The sequence below is a fragment of the Centroberyx gerrardi genome, chromosome 13 (assembly GCF_048128805.1).
Source record: "Centroberyx gerrardi isolate f3 chromosome 13, fCenGer3.hap1.cur.20231027, whole genome shotgun sequence".
Taxonomy (NCBI): Eukaryota; Metazoa; Chordata; class Actinopteri; order Beryciformes; family Berycidae; genus Centroberyx; species Centroberyx gerrardi.
The window spans coordinates 26,654,102-26,673,061 of NC_136009.1; the positions used below are offsets into that span (position 1 = coordinate 26,654,102).

The following is an 18,960-nucleotide window of genomic DNA, read 5'->3' on the forward strand; positions in this document are numbered from 1 at the left end:
AAAATTTGGAAATGACAAAATAAAGTGCAGAAACAAAGTAAAGTCAGATTCCTCTTCTCACTGTGAATGGATCCACAGTTTATCAGTTTACGTTGATCCAGTTTCTGCTGCTGATGGAGAGACACACAATCTGTTCAGGATGTGGTTTAAAATGTAGTGAAGTAAAATACTTAAACAATAACATACTTAAGTAAAAGTAAAATTACTGACTCAGAAAAATACAGCTACTCAATTACAGTAATGTGAGTAAATGTAATTAGTTACATTAGAGAAGTAGTAGGCTACATGTTCTGCTTTCAGTGTTTTGTGCTGTTTCTCTACTGTACAGGGTTCAGGGATTTGAGAAAAATAAAATAAGGCCTTAAAAGTTTTGGAAAATGAATGGATGGCCTTGATTTTATATTTATATTAAAATAAATTCATCAGTATGCCTCAGCTCTTATCTAGCTTCAGGGTCTAGCTCTTCACAACAGAGAGGAGCGAGCTAGCTAATTAGAGCAGAGATCCAACAGAAGGAGGAAATACTGGAATAATAAAACTGCTTTGTCAGTTGCTGTTTGGGCTTGAGAACGAGGCTTTTTAGCCTTCATAGCTTCTTACTTAAAAGCTTACTTAGTGCCCCTTTAATATCTGTGTTACTTTGTATTTGCAGCGGCACAGTCCTGTGGATTCATGTGTCTGTTTTCAAGTCAAATCCCTGACACTTCTCCAGCAACAGATTAGAATAATCCTCCAAAGGAAAGTCAAATCAATGGGGAAAGGTTATGATTACCTTCAGCTCAGCCCACCATGCCCAGGTCTGCTGTGAGGACGAGCGATGGGACATGACAAGGAGCGGTGGGGAGGCAGCGAGGTGAAATACTTTCCAAGAAATGTGGGTCTCTGAGGCTCGACCCCCCCACCCCCCCACCCCACCCCTCCTCCCACCTTTTGGGCGCATACCTGCAGCCAAAGATAAACACAAAGAGGAACCAGCAGCTCGCTAATCCTCTGAAGAGGGAGTCAGTCACTGGAAACCTGAAAACGTAGGAGACCAAAACACAACAAAGGCTGGAGGGGGGTGGGGGGGGCGGGGGCGGGTGGCGGGGGTTGACGATAAAGTGAAGATAACAACAATAAAGTGATGCTGCAGAGCAAAAACAGAGGCGACGATTTAAATCTTAACTGGGATGTAACGCAGCCAGATTATCGTCTTGAGAACAGTGATTGGCAGGGATTAAACACCTGATGTTAATTGGAAGGAAAGGTGAAGTGGGTGATGGTGAAGATTATGCAAAATAGGTATTATGATGCAAAACAGATGAGCGTGAATAGTGTAAATTAGATCAGAGGATGTCTATTCAAAACTATTGTTAAAGGGGTATTAAAGGATATTTCAGGATTTAGAAATTTTGAAAATGGTATAATTATTATTATTATTATTATGTTGTTTTGCTTTATTTTCTTTATTGTTTTGTTTCTATGTTGTATTCTTTATTAACTGTAATTTCATGCTTGATTTTTGAACTGAATAAATGAATAAAATGTTTTAACAAAAAAAACTAAGGGTTATTGAGTCATCTATATCTGCTTTGACATTTGCTTTTTTTTGTCTTGAGGACAAGGCTGGGACACAAAAAATCTCACGTATTTCCCCTTTAAACCTTTAAACCTTGCCTGTCTTACATGTAGCTGACGCTCTGATCCTCACTGTGGGTCAGCGAGGCAGCAGGTAGGCAGAGGGTTTGAACCTGTGACCTTCAAGATACGGGACGGTCTCTCCTACCATGTGGTCACCCTGTCGCCCCAAAATGGCCAATAGCTTCCATACAACTGAGACAACTTCATCACCCTTAATAAACCCAAGCGAGGTAGGCTATAACAGTATAATTACATAATAATGTACTTTGGCCACAATGAGAGAGAGAGAGGGAGAGAGAGAGAGGGGGAGAGAGAGAGAGAGAGAGAGAGAGAGATGTTCTCAGGTGGCAGTTTATACAAGTATCAGTTCATAAATACTTGCTTTAGCTGAAATTAGTCTAATTCAAATATTGAAAGAAAAGAGAGAGAGCAAGAGAGAGAGAGAGAGAGAGAGAGAGAGAGAGAGACAGAGGGAAACAGAACCAGAGAGAGTACTTAATGCTTAGTGCTTAACACTTATTGATTTGACTTCTGCACTGTGTAGAACCTTATATATACAATGATTAATTCCTTACCTGTTATTTACCTGTATGTGTTTACTATTTGTCTATTCTACTCAATATAGTAAGTTATTATTCACTTTCTATAGTTATTTTAATCATTGGTTTACATTATTGAATTTCTGCTTTGGCAACATGTTTTTATCAAAATGTCATACCAATAAAGTTTCATTGATCTGACAGGAGAGAGAGAGAGAGAGAGAGAGAGAGAGAGAGAGAGAGAGAGAGAGAGAGAGAGAGATGTTATTACAATATCCGATATGTCCTTAATGGCTTTTGAGTGATTTATATAACTGCATATTTCTCAATGTTTTCCATTATTCTAGATATTGGTGATCATCTACAATTGTACAATACATGTTTTCAACAAAATAATTAATCAACACAAGTGATTATGTACTATTGTATAGAACATGTTTCCAAATAATTTATCACCTGAGTGTGGTTTGAGTGTCTAAACTGTTGCTTGTGGGTTTGGAAAAATGTGACATTTTGTAAACTGCTTTCATTGCCACTGATAAACAGTGAAAGCCAATAAAGCCAGTGAATTAGAATGAGAGAGAGACAGACGTGATGCTGAATCACAGCCGGCGAAGCTCCTTCTCTCCTCATGATGTCACACTATATAGCAGCCTGCCTCCCAGACCCAGCAGTAAGGGGGGATAAAGTCAGTCACACCGGCTTTGCGCTGCAGAGCCGCATGCTGAATCTGCCCGCTGAGCATCGCTCCTGACGAGCAAAAAAAGCAGCAGCGGCAGAGGACAAACTAGTGGGAAAAGTGTCTCTCTCCCTCCATGGCACCGGAGCGTGGAAACTGCAGCGGGAACATGGGAGCCGCAGACTGCGAAACCAAAGGCAAGTTCAAAAGGAAGAGGAGGAGAAGGTGTAAAAGCAAAGGTCAGTAGTCTGCTCTTGTTTGGTGAAGTTGATATGGGGGGAATGTATGGTGGATGCTTGTGGGTGCGTGTGTGTGTGTTATGTCCCTAATGAAAAATCACTATAATACTCCTATTCCTATAGGGATTATAGTGTGTTTACAGTGACCTTATTGTACTTGATGGTATGTTTTTCCTATGATATCACTATAATATTCCTATAGGAACTTTATATTGTCAGTTTGATACCCAATATTGAGTTAACAGTCATCTTATTGTATTTGATGGTATGACATGATATGGTAAGGCATCACTATAATATTCCTATAGAGACTTATAGTTTTGCTGTGATATTTGTTCTCAAGTTGATTATAGGATTACTAAAGTTCTTGTCGTTAGTGGTGTGTGTGTGTGTGTGTGTGTGTGTGTGTGTAAAACCACATTGGTTTTTGCAATACAGCGCACCTTTGTTTGATTCCTTCCTGAGAAAAGGCTTAAAGTCAGCACTGGGAAAAATATTTCAAGTGTTACATTTTTAGTCTGCAAACAAGATCACAACCTTTGCATTTATCCATCTAAAACAATGGACATTGAGGAACAAATTAAAATCAGCTCAACATCAAATGCACAGATGGCCAATGACAATATTCATTCACATACAATGAACTTTACATTTACATTCTAGCTGATGCTGGTTTATGCAGAGTGATTTACAATATCGAAAACTGAATAATCTCTAAATCACAGCTATTGCCAGAAACTAATCATAAGGGTCAAGTGCCAGGTAAAGAAATAAAGTAGAAAAGAGATTTTTTTTAAACATGACATGAGCAACATCAGGTAGGAGTAGAGTGCGTAGATTGGAGTTTTAGTTATTTCTCAGAGGCAGAGCTGCTCTGGAGGCAGAAATAATCTAATTGGTTGAGTTAAACATCAGTGGGCGGAGCCAAAGAACCACTAAATTAGCCATACTAAGTTATCTAGAGTCGAAAGAAAGCAGCACACCAAAAAAAGGAATATAACAAAGAAGACATCACCTCATTTTCACCAATTTATTTTTGGCCGTGCCTGCTAACGCGTTTCGGTATTACACCTTCATCAGAGCAGGTGTAATACCGAAACGCGTTAGCAGTCATGGCCAAAAATAAATTGATGAAAATGAGGCGACGTCTTCTTTGTTATATTCTTTTTTTTGGTGTGCTGCTTTCTTTCAACTCTAACTCTTATCATTGAAGTCCAGCACCCAGCTACAAAGTAGCCTTTTAGAAGAAGCACACCTGTTTCTATTTTGTATTTGACTAAGTTATCTAGGTTAGCTAGTTAGCCTAGCTGACCTTCCAAGTTCAAACTAGCCATACTAGCCTATAGCTATCTAGGTAAGCTAGTTAGCTAGCTGCTGACCTTCAACACCATGACTGCCATGGTTTTGAATTAATTAAAATAAAGAAGTCATTGACATTTATATTTTTTATTTATATTTTGACCAAAGTTCCTTCTTTGCCATTCAAGTTTGCCAGTTAGCTAACTTGTTCTTTGGCTCCACCCACTGAGGTTTAACTCAACCAATCAGATCATTTCTGCCTCTAAGAAATGTTTGTAGAACTAAAACTCCAACCTGTAAAGTCCAGGTAGCTGAGGACTTTCTCTAAGTCACGAAGGCAACAGAAAATGATTCTGCATTCAGCGCACTCTCTGCTTCTCAAGAGCTGATCTGGGATCTGTGGCCGGCTCTCCTAATCCCATTCATAGCAATCGAAAAGCTGAGAGTGAATCTGGATGGGCATCGCCAGCGCTCCCCGAGATGAATGATAAACCCCCACCTTTGTTTGATTTCCGAATCTCTTGGCATTCGCTCCCACAGGTAACAAAGGTGAGGCCGGTGTGATCGCAGATTATTTGTGTTCAGCAGCATTTCACACACAGACTGAACAAAATATTCGCACCAGCAACGTTTTAGTCAGAATAGGTGTCACGTTTGCTGTTGGTGGATGTTTCATCAATGGACTCACTACTCTGTATCTCATTCTCATATATAAACCCAATGTCTCATCATTATGCAAGCTCTGGTAATCATAATTACACTCCTCTGGGCAACAGGTCAGCCTTTTAGGATTAAACTGGCATTGTTCTGCACATGCTAATCCTTAGCAAATGCTGCAGATTACTCCATGATGGCTTTTGTATTAAGTCCAATGCTTATTCAAAGTACCCTAAGCCTATTCCACTTTCATTAATGACCCAATGGCCTTTTTTGTCCATTGTCGCTGGAGTGAAAATGAAGGCCTTCGTTTCAGAGCTCAGCATGTCCACTTTGAAAAATATGAAAATTATTATTCAATATAGCCACCGTACTATCCTCATCAAATCTCACTATTTCAGCAGCGAAAGCTTGCACTTAGCTAATACTTTGGCTGGTATCCCACCATGAGCCGTGCTTTAATGCCAGCTATCATTTTAGAAACAGAAGGTGGCATCTTTTTCTCAAACGGCGCACGTCTCGGTTTACAATAGAGCTCTTCAGACGCGCAGCAGGAGGGAGCGCTCCATGTCGTGTGATTGCCTGCAGCATCTTCATCCGGTAACAATTCAGCAGTGTTTGGGGCTATCTTGCTCCGAGACGCTGTGCATCTTTAGGCGTCTGTATTTCCAACGGCAAATGTCACTCCAACAAGTGAAGGCGGCAGAGAGCGAGGCTTGGATTCTCTAATTACACTACCATGAAGCAATTATGCAGTTATGTACACAGGGGATGATAACTAGAAGTAGGATGGAAGGAGTCACATAGTGCTGCACAGAACTGCCTGTACTGCAAAGTATATACATCTTAACTTCATAATTTCATCTTGTATCGAGCCTTAAAATTGTATTTTTTCTAAAACGAGTGAAAAAACTAACCTGAGGTGAGATAATTTCATTTCTTTTAATACAATCCTCAATAAATAATTACTTTAAAGATGCCCTTAAGCAAGGCACTGACTGTATTTGTGGAAATGTGTGAATGTGAAGCAGGGCAGGGCTGGAAAAAAAGCATGTATGCTCAGTCATCTTTCCATGGATAAATAAAGGTTAAAAGAGAAAAGTTTTGTTCAAGAATTAAAAAAAAAAACAAGTGACCATCTTGAAAATAACATCTCTAAAGTCACTTGTTTCTAGAAGAAAGTGATCTCACCCTATTAGCAATTATTTGGACTTGTTTGTTGAGAAAAAAGTACTTTAAGATTGATTATGAGATTAAATTACTTGTAATTATGGAGATTTGTTTTGGTGTGTAGCTGCTGCGGTGAAGCTGTATTGGCTTTTCAGTCAAATTAACAAATTGCCATTTGTTGGCTGTAACATCCAGTTTGAGAAATGACATGATGGTCCTGATTTCAGAAGGGATTATGATTTTCCAAACAGCTGCTGTCTACAATGGCGATCATCTGTCGGTGGCTTTTTCTGATGACATGTCATGTGTTTGGACATATTTGTGTATTGGATGCAGTTTGGATAAGTGAGTTCCAGCGTGCAGTCAAACTTAGTGGGGCATGTCAATGTGCAATTTCACTGATGGATTCTGCAATCTCCAGACTTCTGTGGGGCTCTGGGTTCATGGAAACATTAGCAATATGGTTTGTGTGCCCATTTAACTTAATTGCAGGGGAGCTTTGTATAGCTCAGCGGGTATAGCATGGCACTAACTCTGCGAGGGTTAGGGGTCCCATTTCCTCTATAGCTCAGAGTGCGGGGAACTACAGCTAACACTGCCGCCCGCACTAAAACAAGTTTACATCCACAGTACTGCAAGATGCTGCGGATAAAACAACAGATGCTATTGCAACGCTGAAGTGCTGCAGTAAAAGAATCAGGAGTGACTTCTTGTGGATATTAAAGTTAAATGTATTATTTAACTTCACCATTTTAGCACAATAACCACTTCATCGCCTTTTCCACTTTATCTCCCACTCCAGAAAAAACAATATAATACTTCTGTTCCTCTTCTTCTCCCCTTAAGAACAAAGGCTGTTCTTAACCAGCAGTACAATCATGTCTTACATTACAGTATGTTAGTTAGAATTGGTAGGAACTCAAAATTCAACTTTATGGTCATTTTCAAATCTCATCATTTCATCTTCCAGTTGGTTTGATCAATAAGTGGGTTTGATGCCCATCCCAAGTTAATCCTGGATGTCTTTATTTTTCACTGTAGATATCTATAAAGGATGAAGTCTGACCCAAAAGAAGAAGAAATTATTATATCACTCTGAAATCATCTTTTAATAATAACAACAATGTATTTTATTTATAAAAGTACTCAGATGCTTCACAGCTTCTCTGACTCAAAAACTGACAGACTTGTTACTTTATTTTATCTTGTATCCAGACTTATCAAGCTTATTTTAGTTTTTCTTTTGTGAAATCATCTTACTGCACTGACAGATAATTTCACCGGTTTCAAGAAATTAAAGTAAACAAAGTTTTGTTTCAGGACATTTACTTGTGAAATTGTCTTGGAGAAAGTTTCTCGTTTCAAGATTTTCTTTATTGTTTTATGAAGAAGTCATATTGGCATGCATCAAGTGAAATGTATTGAAACCAGCAAGATTATCTGCCAATGCAGTGAGATAATTTGACTAAAAATATCACAAAATAAGCTTTGATAGGTCTGGAAACAAGATAAAATCACTTGACAACTCATGTTTTGGTCAAAATCAAAGTTCCTCCAGTGTCTCAGTGGCTCAGTTGGTGAAAGAGCGCACCATGTAGCCTCAGTGGTACAGAGTCACAGCCGACTTGGGACCTTCAGTGCATGTCGTTCTCTTCTCTCTCCCATCCTTCTTGTCTCTCTGCGCTGTAAACTACCCAACGAAGCAGAAATGCCATGAAAATATCAAATTTAATGGGGCTCTACATGCTAAATTGCTCCTCTTCCTGCTGAGCTCTGGTATAAATTGCCATAGGTGTTTTTTTTCGTAAACTTTATTTAACCTTTAACCCCGTCGCTTCCTGCCCACCCTCCCCCTCCCTGAAGAGGATCAACATGTTGGAAGTGCTTTTTCCATCACCTTAGACTACTATGATGCCTATTAACCATATTAATATAATGCAAATAAAAAAAACAATTATCATTTAACTTGAGCTGCTCTGGTTAGCAGCTTGTGTTACAACAAAAGCAATTTTTATCACCGGGACAGTTGCTGCAACCAGTTTGACAACAAAACTCCTGTTATTATGTATAAAGAAGTAAAACAAAGCCGCTCACACTGAAACAACATCAACAGAATGCAATTCACCAGCAACAAGTACAGACTACAATTAGAGAAAAATGAAAACTAATCTTTCAAACAGATAAAGTGACAGTAAAGCAGCAGGCGAGGGCTTTAATAGTTGGAACGAGGACGTTGTCAACAGCGGTCTGCCATAGATTATTGCTGTCATTGTTATTATCCCTCACTGCAATTTCACTGCACATTACCATATGTTTCAGGCAATAATTTCATCACTCATTTCCAAGTAATGATCATCAGCCTGTTGATTTGGATGTGGAAAGTTCAGGTTTTGAATGGTTTTGAATGGCTGAGTGTGACTTGATGAGTACCGAACTAAATTTAGAATCAGATTCAGAAGCTTTATTGTCTGTTTTCACTTTCTTTCATAGACTCTGCTCAGATGTTTTGTATGATGATGATGGGCAAAGCGAGTTCCAAAAAGCATATTTTATTTTAAAATCTAAAAACCAAACTCTTGAAGTACATACATATATATGATAATACCCCAAATTCAAAAGGTCAATTAAGTTGTGGATTGAATCTTTTGAAGGCTTATTAGCACACATTTCACATAGTATATTTACATATACTTTTAGACATTTATAAATATATTCATAAGCCTGTGTGACTCTGAGTTTGACAGAGGGTAAAAACAGAAATGAAAGCAGTAAGATGTTTCCATGCCATGTGCTAACCGGCTTACGCTTCCTCTGATTATGACCTTACCCCGATTAAGATGGTGACATAAAGGTTTTAACGTGAATATCTCAATAGTCTGAATATTGCCTTAATCGGGTTGAGTGCATGTGAACATAAGAAGCGTTTTATTCAAGAGTCTAAGTCAGGACATAAAGGCTGCTACAGTGATTTATACTGAGGTCGTCCATACAACACCCTGTTGTCCTTCATAAAGCAGACATACTGTAAACTCCATCGCTGTGAGCAGGACTTGAACCTGCGAGGGGAAAACCCATTGGATTTCAAGTCCAACGCCTTAACCACTCCGCCATCACAGCTTCCTCCTACATGGGGTCCTAACAGTTCAGATTGTGGTGTTGAGCGTTGGTTGAACAAGGTTCAGTTATGTTCATAAAATACGTACATGCTAAACAGCTCACCGCAATGAGCAGGGTTTGAACTTGACTGGGAAAACTCCCCTCGCTTTCAAACCCAATGCCTTAAACACTTCCCCATCATCTTCCTGATCGGTCCACAAAAAACTTGATTTAGCAAAATCATTGAAATCGCTTTAGTCGTTAAAATAAAAAATAGTTAAAAGCCAGTTATAAATGTGTAAGGAATGGAAGTCATGCAAGAACAGCTAATGAAGGGTTTGGTTGTCTTTGTAGCACATGATCGAGCTAAACTGTTCATCGCTGTGAGCAGGGTTTGAATCACAGCTTCACTGGAGGAATTTGTAAAAATTCAGTTGGTTAAACAAAGGTTCAGTCATGTTCATAAAATACATGTTATATCACTGTCAGCAGAGTTTGAACTTGACCCAGAAAATTCTCTTTGCTCTCAAATCCAATGCCTTAAGCCAGTGATTCTCAACCTTTTTCATATCAAGGACCCCAAATTCAGTCCACATTAGAGCCACAGACCTCCATTTGATGAGATTTTGTCTCTCAGACCCAAATCTGAGAATATTTTTATTGTCAGATATGATTTTGTCCAGAACTCCATGACTATCTGTATTGTAGGTAGAGAGATAACAGAGAAATTATGATCAAAACAGTCATTCTTCTACATTCTCTAACTGTGTTAACTTCTTGTAAATGAAATAATGCTGAAGTTTAACAATTCATCAGTTTGCTGGGGACCCCCTGGAACCCCCTCAAGCTACCCTGGTGGTCCCCGGACCCCACGTTGAGAACCACTGCCTTAAGCACTTTGCCATCATACATCAAATTGCGTGCAGATTCCTGATCGTTCCAAAGAAAAAACTATTTACCTAAATCGTTGAAAGTGGTTTACTTTAGTCTTTGTGAATGGATAGGGCAAGATGCAATCCTTAATCTGTAAGGAAAGGTTTGGTTGTGTTTGTAGCACATGAGCTGAACTGTTGATCCGCTGTGAGCAGGACTTGAACCTGCGAGGGGAAACCCCATTGGATTTCAAGTCCAACGCCTTAACCACTCGGCCATCACAGCTTCCTTCTATGTGTGAAGGAGGCATCTGACTGTATGGTGAGAGAGCAGATGATGCTAAAACTCATCAGCATACAACAAAATTTCTGTTCCGTAACAATCAGACACCTCCCTCACATCAGCCTCGCATCAGCTCTGCAACACTGCTGCTGTTTCTGAGAGGTTGTTTCACTTAAATCGCTATCTGCCTTGATTTTCTCTCACACTGTACATCCTCAGGTCATCCAGCCCCACTTCAGTCTCGCTGCTCGTGTCTCGCAGCTGAATCAGCATATAGATTGTGCCATGTGGGATACAGATATGTTTAAACATAAGCAATATCAATCTATTTAGAGATATGTGTGTGTGTGATGGCATACTGCAAGAGAGAGTCAGTCTAGTATTTAGCATTTTTTTAGCATTACTGGCCTGTCAATGCTGCTTTCTTTGAGAAAGAAAGAAAGAAAGAAAGAAACAAACAAACAAACAAACAGGATGCAAAATAACATATACTGTATATTCTTTGCAGATGCATCAAAAATCCCAGCAAACACATCTGGCTCCGTTATGGAGGTCAGGTGGATAATTAGCTATGCGCAAATAATGGCTAAATATACAACAACCATGCAAAGAGAGATACTTGAAACATTCTTGTGGTGTCACTGTAGGTCAGTTCACTAACCTTGTGATAAGGTGGATTTATTTCCAAATGTAGGTTACTGTGACACAGTAAACTGTCTTGTCTTTAGTCTCTACTCCAAAACACTCTGAGTTGTAGCTTGAGAAGAGTCAGCTCAGTTAACCTTAACAAACTGTTAGCTAGCTAACTAGCCAGCAAACACACTGATGTTAATGTGAACACGCTAACGCTAGCTGCTACTAGATACATTAGCTAGTGTGCTAATCAAATGTGTTAACAACAAGACAGTGATGGTTAGCTGACCAGATACTATGGTTATAGCTAACAAGCTGACATTATCTAAACACTAAATCAATCAGATGGATCAGTGATGAAATGATCAGTTCCCGGTCAAAATCAGCACAGAAATTAATGTCTATTCAATTCTGTTGAGACGGACAAGCTGTAGCCTACGTTTAGAAACACAGCCAGCTGTTCTCACTGATGCCTAAGAGCAAACAAGCCCATTTGGGCCCAACTGTGGGAAGCCCACAAAACACCCATACGGGGCCCATAGGTGGGAAACGGCTGTGGGCCCTGCATGGGCAAATCCACAGTGGGCCCTTGTGGGATTAGAGTGGGTTTGCCCCAGCCCACACTGCCCACAAAAACCCCACAGGGGCTTGTTTGCTGGGTATATAAGGACCTCCAATATGGCCGCCAGAGGGTGTGTTGCATCACCTGAAAGCCCTCTAAAATCCCCCAAATCCACAAAACTCACAACAGAGTGCTTTTGCATTATTCACTGTAAGACAGACAATAAGGTGACATCAAAGCCCGCTTAGGTTTGGAGCTTAATCATGGCAGCTCTTTATAGAAATCGACAGGGCTATCTTTATTTTATGTAATGCTCTTTGGTGTGTGTGTGTGTGTGTGTGTGTGTGTGTGTGTGTGTGTGTGTGCAGTGTGTTCGTAAGTTTCAGTTCAATGCGTGGGTGTATGTGGGTGCATGCATATGTTTGCGTGTGTGTTTGTGTATGTGCGTGTGTTTATGTGTGCATTCATCGATGTGTGTGTGTGTGTGTGTGTGTGTGTGTGTGTGTGCATCTGCTTATTCACCCTCAGTGAAATTCTTTTTACTTGAGTGCTGTCAGCAGATTGTTCTCTCAGCATGCCCACATACCTACAGAGGAGTGATCAAAGCACTAAGTATGGCATTATCAGAGCATATTTTCACTCAGATCAAAGATAAAAGTAATAAGATGGATGGTTTTGCTTTTTGTTTATAGAGTTAGGAAACGGTAGACAAATCTTTTCACAAATTTTTTCAAATCCTCTGTGAGCTGAAAAGCCGTTGATTCAACTTTTCACTTCAGTATATAACTTAAAATCTTCTTGTAACAAGGAATTAGGTCATGTGTTGGCTCGGCTCCACCGAATAAGCCTTTCCTTACATTCCTTAGATTGGCTCCGAACTGAATATGAACCGGATTTGGTAACACTTTACAATAAGGATCACTAAGTTAAGGGTTAGTTAATCCTTAATAAGCATTAACTAACCCTTAATTAACAGTTAACTAATGTGTCTGGTAATCATTTACTAATGGTGTTCATGTTAACTAAGGTATTAATTTATACATTATTTAATAGTCATCTTCAAAAACTATTAAATGTATAAATTAATACCTTAGTTAACATGAACACATTAGTAAATTACACATTAGTTAACTGTTAATTAAAGGTTAATTAATGCTTATTAAGCATTAACTAACCCTTATTAAGCTTTAACTAACCCTTATTAAGCATTAACTAACCCTTAACTTAGTGACCCTTATTGTAAAGTGTTACCCAGGATTTTAGGGAGAGTAATTTGAAAATCAAATCCTTCAGTTACAGATCACAGTTCAAATGGTAAAGTTGAACATCTCAAGTCAAGTCACAAGTGATAATCATGTTTTCTAAGAAAGACAGGCAGCACAATCTAACGCCAGGTTTTCATTGCAACAGAAGGCCAAGAAAGCTTCCATCCTCTTCAACTGCAGGGTATTCAGACAGACTGTATTTATTGTGTCGGAAAGTTTTGAGAGAAAAGAAAAACATGGCTATAGCCTAGCAAGCTAAAGCTCCCATCCAGCTGTAGCTAGGAGGTGACAGTCTAGAGCAGCCTGATCATGAAATGAGCACGATATCTTAGAATGCAAATAACTTTCCCCCGTGCACGAAGAGTCAGAGAAATACGTTTTCCCAACACGAAAGGATTATGTGAAGGAAACACGACTAGAAACAGGTAGTAGTTTGACATTGAAATAGCATGGTGGAAAGTAAGGGTGTAGAGGTGGACGGGCGTAGACATTTGCCTTCAACTCTGTCGACCTGGGTTTGATTCACAACTCATACCAAGAAGATTTGTACTGTGAGTGAAGTTTTAAATGTGCCATATTGTGGAAAACAGGATTTCCCTTGCTTCTTTGATTTTAAAGGAGTTGGATGTGCTATCTCTAACATCGTGAAAGCATCAAAGCTTCAAAATCGCCAACTAAATCCACACAATCCATATTAGAAAAGCGAGCCTCTAAACGAGCCGTTTGGACTTCCGTAACTTTGTGACGTCACAAAGGTTCGCTCATTATCATTTTTGTAAGAAATAATAGACTAACAAAGTGTTTTTTTCAAAGCGGTCGAGCGGTTGTCATTGTTTATTACCGGAGAGTTTTCCGTACCTGTAGCCGCCGGGCCGCGGCGTCTCACATTTCACTCTTGAAACGGTTAGCCAATCAGAACAGAGGGGTCGTTAATATTAATGAGCCTTAAAGACACAGCGACAGAAACAACCTGTTGTTGGTAAGGCTCAGAGAGATGCTGGAAAATGAATGTGTAAAAATGGATTGAGAGTGTTTTTTGTACATGACACCACACACACAGCTTTGAATGCACCTCAAGACAGAAAACAGTGTAGAATATGGTACCTTTCATTTTTAGCTAAAGCTTTCCTTATTTAACCAAAGCCTTTCCCTGTTTTAGTTGCCTAAACCTTAACCATAACCTTAACCAAAGATGTTTTATTTGCCTAAACTTTTCACATGATGAACAGGTGAAAACGTCATATCAAGCACATGCTATTCATATAACCCATTTCTCCTCAATAGTGACGTTATCACTGTAGGCAACATCAAAGAAAGTCCCTAGACTCTTTGGGTCAAAGGTTCAAAGAGTCTGGTTAGGACCAGACAAGAACATGACGTCTTCAGAGGGGGTTTTATAAACTGAAGCACTGAACAGAATGATGAGTGATTCAGTTTGTGGTGCTGATCATAGGTGTGGGAAGGCTCTGATATGGTGCCTGTAATTCTTTAAGCAAGTGTTTAGTCCAGTGGTTCCCAAGTAGGCAAGTAGGCCTACTGCTGGTTTTCTATCCTACCAGGTAATTGCGTTGACCTGGCATCCCAGGTCTAAACGAACGCATATTAGACAGCTAGGATGAAAACCAGTTGTACTCAGGGTTCCAAGAACCAGAGTTGGGAAACACTGGTTTAGTCATTCAAGGCTAAAGAGAGAAGCCTAACAGCTTCCTATTAGACGTTGTGAGTAGGATTTGAACCCACGCGGGGAAACCCCATTGGATTTCAAGTCCAACGCCTTAACCACTCGGCCATCACAGCTGAGTGTGCTTAAAAACCTTTATGTTTTGATCTTCTCCAAAATACAGTATGGGGAAACAATTTAAAATCAAACCACCGGGCATGGTTTAGTATCATATCAGAGTCTGAACAGAGACAAATGTCGAGTGCATGTCTCAGCGAAGGAAAGACATACTGTAGAAGTTATGGCCGAATGCACACTGGCATAGATATAATGTTCAGGCTTTTGTTGGTCTCCAGCCATATTAGAAGTCACTGTGAGCAAGGTCTCCGATCAGATTTTCATTTTGATTTTGTCAATATTACATGTTTTTTTTTTTTTTTATTTACTTAACAAAAATAACAATACAACACAAAACACACAGAAATGACAGAAAAAAAACAGAGACATCAGAAAAGAGAAGAAAAATACTGTAAACATAACAAATGTAAAACAAAGTATATTAACTAGACAGAATGGAGATCACAGCCCAGTTATGAAGAAAAAAGGTAGAGAAAGTCTAACTGATATAAACAAATGCAGGTATGTTATATATATATATATATATATATATATATATATATATATTGAGTTTTTTATGTTTTTGTAATGTTTTTTTTGTCTACGGTTACATAGATATGGTTTCTCTTTATTTTTTTAGGTTTTTGTATTGTTAGCTTGTTTTTTGAGTTTTTTGAGTTGTTTGGGGTCTTGCAAGGTGGCAGTATGTCAGGTCTGCCAATTTTTTGTGGTTTTTGTTTTTCATGGTTTTTGTGATATTTTTAAGTGAGTGACTACATGTTATGTGAATGTGTGAATGTATGTTATGTTTAGTGTATGTTTATTTGGTATGTGTTGTGGAGTCTGTGTGTATATGGAAAATGTATGTTGTATGTTAAATTGTATTTTTGATAATACAAGAGAAAAAAAAGGAAGCATTTGAATCAGGAGCTACAATTAAGGGGGGAACTAAATGTTAAAGAAGTCAAAATTAAGTAATGAGATTCTGGATAGGATGAATTGAAAAGTAATTCATCAACAGGCCAGTGTTGTAACACGACGCCTCCATCCTGTGTTCTTTAACTGCAGGGTAATCAGGCAGAGACTCGAGCATGTCAATCATAATCTTGCAGGATTGCAGCAGATTGCAAACACTAGTCTGGATAAAAGATAAGTTGATGTGACAGTCTGAGGAAACAGCAGTGTTCAGAGCTTCGAGGGGAGACAGTGACCTTTGGATTTCAAGTTCAAGGTATTTGCAATGTAGTTAATCAGCGGAGTATCGCAGTTCAGTACTTAATAATATTTGATTAGGGTGTTTGAAATTCATGTTAGACAGCACTGTCTAACACCCTTTCAAACTCTATCGTTTAACTGCATGGCATTCAAAGTGTGGAATATCTCAATCATAAGACATTATAGGTAGAATTTCGTAATATGCAAGCAAGAACTCTTAGGCATTTGCTGTTGACCGCTGTGAGCAGGGTTTGAACCTGCGAGGGGAAACCCCTTTGGATTTCAAGTCCAACGCCTTAACCACTCGGCCATCACAGCTGCATGCAGCTAGTTTTATAGTCTGGGTAAATATAAGATTTGATATGATTGTCTGATGAAAAAGAAACAAATGTCAAGACCAGAGGTGAGGACTCATGTCACAATTTTAGTTGCTTGAGACTTGACTTGATGCATGAAGAGAAGACTTGAGACTTGACTTGTCTTGGGTTCTGGTGACTTGGGACTTGACTTTGACTTGTACTTTGATGACTTGAAAAGGTTTCTAAAGTCTTGACTTGAGATCTTGTATTTTCTTTAAGATATTAAATTGATACTGGACTCTTGATTTGTTCTGACTTGACTTGCTGATCTACATTTAGACTTGAGACTTGACATTAATGACATGGATTTGACTTGGACTTGACTTGGTAATCTAAATTTAGACTTGGGACTTGAGTTTAGACTTGTGCCTCAAGACTTGGGACTCGAGCAAAGTTGACTTGGTCATACCTCTGGTCAAGACAGACTGTGACAAATATAGGAGCTGGTGAGTATATCAGCCATTGATGAATTTTGAAGTCTTCAAAATTCAGATCTTCAGATCATTCAGATTCAGATAAAATTAAAGGATATTGTCACACTTTATTTGGATAGTCCAATGTTGATTCTCAACTTCCAATCAAGTGACTATAATGTGTAATTGCTGAGAAAAGAACAGAATCCAGCACACTGCCTGCACTTGCTTGACTGACATGAACAGGAAGGTTTTCTCTACATCTTGAAGTCTCAGTAGTTCAGTATGTGGAGCTGAATACAGGAACAAGAGTCCTTCCTTAAAAGTTGCAGGGACAGCTCAGACTCTATCGCTGGGAGCAGGGTTTGAACCTGCGAGGGGAAACCCCATTGGGTTTCAAGCCCAACGCCTTAACCACTCGGCCATCACAGCTCCACCTGGAGGACTTCACTGGAAGATAGGAGCTTTAATTAAAGAGAGTCTAAATTCTAAATTATCTCTAAATATTATTATAATTTTGGGGGTTCACAAGATGATTTATGGAATAAGAAAAAAACATACTTCCACTACACAAACTCAGTAGAGAATTTATTGAGAAGCACTGTATGACAGAACAGGAACCTTGTTATAAAGTTACAACAAATGAACTCCCATCTTCTGTTGTTCAAACACTGTCCATTTGTCAATGGAGCAATGGTGAAGTGTTAAAGACTTGACCAGTGCTTTCCCAACACAGCGCTGTGAGCAGGGTTCGAACCTGCGCGGGGAAACCCCATTGGATTTCGAGTCCAACGCCTTAACCTCTCGGCCATCACAGCTTCATGTAAAGAGTCTTTAGGTTTCTTAGTCTGGATAAAAATAAGATTTGAGATGCTTGTCTGATGAAAAAGAAACAAATGTCACAATTTTAGTTGCTTGAGACTTGACTTGATTTGGGTTCTGGTGACTTGGGACTCAAGTGACTATAGTGTGTCTATTCTAAAGTCTACTGAGTTTCAAGTGATACTCATAATTGTGTAGTCTATAGATATTCCTTGTTTGGGTTAGGGTTAATCTTAGGGTTGGGGTTAATGTTACATAGGGTCAGGTTTGGGTTGGGGTTGCGTAGTCTATAGAGATGCAACAAATAGGCAAGTGACACTTTGTTGAACATCTACTTTCTGTCACCTGATAGTCAGATGAGTATCAATATTGGACTATCTAAATAAAGTGTTACCAAGGAAATTACAGCACTTAGCAGATGGGAATTCAAATTCAATGCTTAATACACAGAGAATCATATTCAAATATTCAAATATTGGAGTTTGACAATGATGTTTTATAACAGAAATGGGAAGCCTTTCCAAAGAGCAGAGTTTGTTGTAATACAAGGCCTGGAAAGCTTGCATCTTCTGTTATTTAACTGTATCATATTCTGACAATTTTTGCATCCAAGTGAACAGAATTCACAAAAGCAATTCAGTAAAGATGATCACACAGCTCTGAGAGGAAAGGGTTGAACGTGCACAGGAACACTTTGGATTTCAAGTCCAACACCTTAACCACTCAGTGATCACAGCTTTCTTTTGCTAGGGAGTCTGGATAGGGATCAAGTGTGTGATGAGAATGACTGACATGAACAGGAAGGTTTTCTAGCTGAATACAGGAACAAGAGTCCTTCCTTAAAAGCTGTAAGGACAGCTCAGACTCGCTGCGAGCAGGGCTCAAACCTGCGAGGGGAAACCCCATTGGATTTCAAGTCCAACGCCTTAACCACTCGGCCATCACAGCTGGATCTGAACTTCTTCAGTGTGAGTTAGGAGCTTAAATTAAAGACTCTTCATTCTTTACATGAAGTCGAAATTAAATCCAAACAACACTGACAACAGAACTGCTTGGAATTCAAAGGTGTTGATGATGAAACCGCATTTTGAGAGCATCTTGCTTCCTTAATGTATTGTATTTGCTGTTGAAACAGGATGTTGGGGCGGGACATGACGTGGGGAGGGATCATTTAAAAGTGTAAACCAATGGGATATCAGTCAAGGAGAGAAACACAGTTTTATTTGATGGGAGGAGCGGAGGGGCGGCATTGTTACGAAATCTGTGATGATTTGGATGTGATTTTCCATTTTCCAGGAGGTAAAAGAAATGAGATTTTGATATAAAAATACAAGAAATTTTAATTTTTTGTCATCTTTTGTGTATATTGTATGATAATTTGAATGAGCTAAAAAGGCAAAAATAATACTAATTTCAGTGTGACTTTAACATATAAGATAGCACCATATAAGGCCCGTGTT

General features: G+C 39.1%; 7 non-coding genes across 7 annotated transcripts; all 7 read right to left on the bottom strand.

Moving 5' to 3' along the window:
* Positions 1–9,238: 9,238 nt before the first annotated feature.
* Positions 9,239–9,320, bottom strand: trnas-uga (transfer RNA serine (anticodon UGA)). Its single transcript has one exon. It is a non-coding gene; the product is annotated as a tRNA-Ser (tRNA).
* Positions 9,321–10,375: 1,055 nt separating this feature from the next.
* Positions 10,376–10,457, bottom strand: trnas-uga (transfer RNA serine (anticodon UGA)). Its single transcript has one exon. It is a non-coding gene; the product is annotated as a tRNA-Ser (tRNA).
* A 4,172-nt stretch (positions 10,458–14,629) lies between these two features.
* trnas-uga (transfer RNA serine (anticodon UGA)) lies at positions 14,630–14,711 on the bottom strand. Its single transcript has one exon. It is a non-coding gene; the product is annotated as a tRNA-Ser (tRNA).
* A 1,431-nt stretch (positions 14,712–16,142) lies between these two features.
* Positions 16,143–16,224, bottom strand: trnas-cga (transfer RNA serine (anticodon CGA)). Its single transcript has one exon. It is a non-coding gene; the product is annotated as a tRNA-Ser (tRNA).
* Positions 16,225–17,028: 804 nt separating this feature from the next.
* Positions 17,029–17,110, bottom strand: trnas-uga (transfer RNA serine (anticodon UGA)). Its single transcript has one exon. It is a non-coding gene; the product is annotated as a tRNA-Ser (tRNA).
* Positions 17,111–17,414: 304 nt separating this feature from the next.
* trnas-cga (transfer RNA serine (anticodon CGA)) lies at positions 17,415–17,496 on the bottom strand. Its single transcript has one exon. It is a non-coding gene; the product is annotated as a tRNA-Ser (tRNA).
* Positions 17,497–18,366: 870 nt separating this feature from the next.
* Positions 18,367–18,448, bottom strand: trnas-uga (transfer RNA serine (anticodon UGA)). Its single transcript has one exon. It is a non-coding gene; the product is annotated as a tRNA-Ser (tRNA).
* Between the last annotated feature and the right edge of the window lie 512 nt (positions 18,449–18,960).